The 3,034-nt window shown below is 43.9% G+C and overlaps 1 protein-coding gene across 2 annotated transcripts in view; it reads right to left on the bottom strand.

The window, feature by feature from the left end:
* SPG20 (spastic paraplegia 20 (Troyer syndrome)) overlaps positions 1-3,034 on the bottom strand; it is a 22,170-nt gene that overhangs the window by 17,946 nt on the left and 1,190 nt on the right. The gene's annotated exons all lie outside the window — the stretch shown is intronic.

The following is a 3,034-nucleotide window of genomic DNA, read 5'->3' as shown; positions in this document are numbered from 1 at the left end:
ATTCTTACTATGCCCTTACTATAATTATAGGATGTAATAATGCCGCCCATGATCTCCTTTATTTTGACTGCAAACTGGGTTGGGCATGGTTGGTATAGCAGAAATAGAAATCTCACACAAACACCTAGTAACCATCATTCACAGGAGCCTCCGGTCTTTGTTTAAATGCAGAATTGATCTGGGAAATATGAAGAAACTTTACACTTTATGACCTTGTTCTGTGTTTAAAGTGATATGAAAGTCAAAAGGTTTTAATCCATTTCAAATGCTGATGAAATCACTTACAATGGATGCTGCTCCTTGATTAAAAGTTTTAGTTTGGTGCAGAATCAGCCGATCCCCTGAGCACTGGCCCCGATATCCTGTTTTAGGCTGGCTCCTTTCCCTTGCAGGGTCCTATGGAGCCACCCTTGTGTGTGCAAGTAAGCTGTGTGCGTCTCCACAAGCACAGCAAGGCAAGACACTTCCCTTCCCCCTGCTCGCTGCTCCTACCTTCTCCAAACTAGTAGAGGGACACCTGCTGGAGACTGCTCTGCCCTTGTAATCTTATACTGGACAGGAAGTTCTAAAAAAAAAAAAAAAAAAAAAGAGATTCTTTAAAGAGATTTTAATATTACTTGACATGTTGTTAGAGGCATTCACAGCATCTAATCTGCCCCTGGATGCACTGGGGGGAATTTATGAGAACTGGAGCAGATTTGCACTGCAACCAATCAGCTTCTCTGTCTCATTTTCAAATCTTACCTGAGCAAACTAGAGAGAAGCTAATTGGTTGCCATGGGCAACTGCTCCAGGATTCTCTCTGCTCCCGCTTTAGGCCCCGTTCACATATAGCGACATACCTTTTGCAGCGGATCCGCACGGCCGGGATAGCGCGACTTTCGGGGCGACGATCCAGCGACGGTAGCGCGACCTTCCCCGTCGGGCTCCATAGAAAAAAAGTAAAATCGCGCAAAATCCGCCGAAAAAAGGGTCCGGTAGAAGCGACTTGCGACCGCGACGAGCGACATGGAGTTAAGACAGCTCCATTGAATAACATTGGCCGGCGACTTCTCGCGATATCCCGCGGCAAAAATGCGCGATATCGCGGCGGAAATCGCGCGACAATTCGCTATATGTGAACGGGGCCTTAATAAAATTCCCCTCACGGATTTCTAGTCATTATTAGAAAAAAAAAAAACATTTAACCACCACAAGCCGATACTACTCATACATTTTCTTTTATCTTCATTCAAAAATGCCTCCTAATTTTGTTTTCTACAACAGACCCCTAAAGGCAGATCCCAGTTCGTGTCACCCGGTCAGTATTTTAGGCGGTAACATAAAGGGAGGGACATAGACTATGGTGACATTACACATACGTTATGTCTATTATGTGGCAGTGAATGCAGGGAATGTGAGCACACATGGTAGTGGTCAGACTGGTATGTTCATCATGTGATTGGGTCGGGACGGCTTGTGACTGAATATGTCAACATTGGGAAATCCCAGGGAAGTGCAATCTCACAGGACGGCAATAAAATAAGAACTTATTCGAAGATTATGACATACGTGACCAATATTTTCATACTCACTAAAATAAAGTAGTAAACCTTTGTGGACAAATGGACTGAGGAAATAGTCTCTGGTAATAACGGATCCCAGAATCGTAGTGCTGGCAGTCCACGGTGCCAACCTCCAACACACTCTGCTACCAAGAATAGAACGGCTGCATAAAAGCCAAATCCATGTCAGGGTCTGACCTCCAGGCAAAGAGATACGGGTCATACGGTGACAATGGTATCATTTCGTTGTTTCTGCACAAGCCAGGCAGGTGACACCACTACTTCCTGGTTCAAATTTACACTTTCTGGAGTCACCTGCCTGCACACTGGGTTATAAGTTAGAAGTGTGGTGAGGGAGAGGGAGAGGGAGAGATTCCCAGGTGACCAGGTATTTGAGTATTCCACATGAAGTTGTATACAAATAAACAATGTTTCTTGGGGACACAGCTCTTTTCTCTATCATTATTTTTTGTAGAGTTTCATATATGTGTACAGAAGATTTGGCCTATGGTGGTCTCCAATACAGCGTTATGTTTTGGGATTGTTCAGGAATTATACCAGAGACTTTGGACCAGGGAAGAGTCACAAGTGTGTTTTTGTTGTGTGTAAGAGAGAGTGAGAGAACAATATGGGTCAGTATCGGGAGCATGAGCGAGCACGTGGGTCAGTATCGGGAGCATGAGCGAGCACGTGGGTCAGTACTGGGAGCATGAGCGAGCACGTGGGTCAGTACTGGGAGCATGAGCGAGCACGTGGGTCAGTACTGGGAGCATGAGCGAGCACGTGGGTCAGTACTGGGAGCATTAGCGAGCACGTGGGACAGTACTGGGAGCATGAGCGAGCACGTGGGTCAGTACCGGGAGCATGAGCGAGCACGTGGGTCAGTACCGGGAGCATGAGCGAGCACGTGGGTCAGTGCTAGGAGAGAACAATATGGGCCAGTACGTTCTTAGTATATATTCTTTACGGGTCGAATGTAATGCAATACCGCATTATGGCCACTAGATGGAACTGAGGAGCATAGGAAAGAAATACTTATTTCTAGAGCTGCAACTAATGATTTTTTTTTTTTAAATAAATCGATTAGTTGGCCGATTATATTTTAGATTAAAAGAATTAAAAAAAATACCATTCTTATTTCAAATAAAATACACAAATGGAGTGTAAAACTGCATGCACAATTTTTTACAGTTGTGCCGCACTGCAGGCGGGAAGCGCATTTGTGGTGCCATTAAAACGAATGGTACCGCTACGCACCTCCCACGCAAGAATTTGTCAGGCCAAAACCGAAAATTACTATTTTCCGACCTTTTTTTGTATGTGTGTATATGTGTGTATATGTGTGTATATGTGTGTATATGTGTGTATATGTGTGTATATGTGTGTATATGTGTGTGTATATGTGTGTATATGTGTGTGTATATGTGTGTATATGTGTGTATATATATGTATGTGTGTATATATATGTATGTGTGTATATATGTATGTGT

Source organism: Nanorana parkeri, unplaced genomic scaffold (genome assembly GCF_000935625.1).
Source record: "Nanorana parkeri isolate BGI_ZX_2015 unplaced genomic scaffold, ASM93562v1 scaffold8, whole genome shotgun sequence".
NCBI classification, from domain to species: domain Eukaryota; kingdom Metazoa; phylum Chordata; class Amphibia; order Anura; family Dicroglossidae; genus Nanorana; species Nanorana parkeri.
The sequence above is the reverse complement of the archived record's forward strand: the minus strand, read 5'-3'. Positions and strand labels throughout refer to the sequence as shown.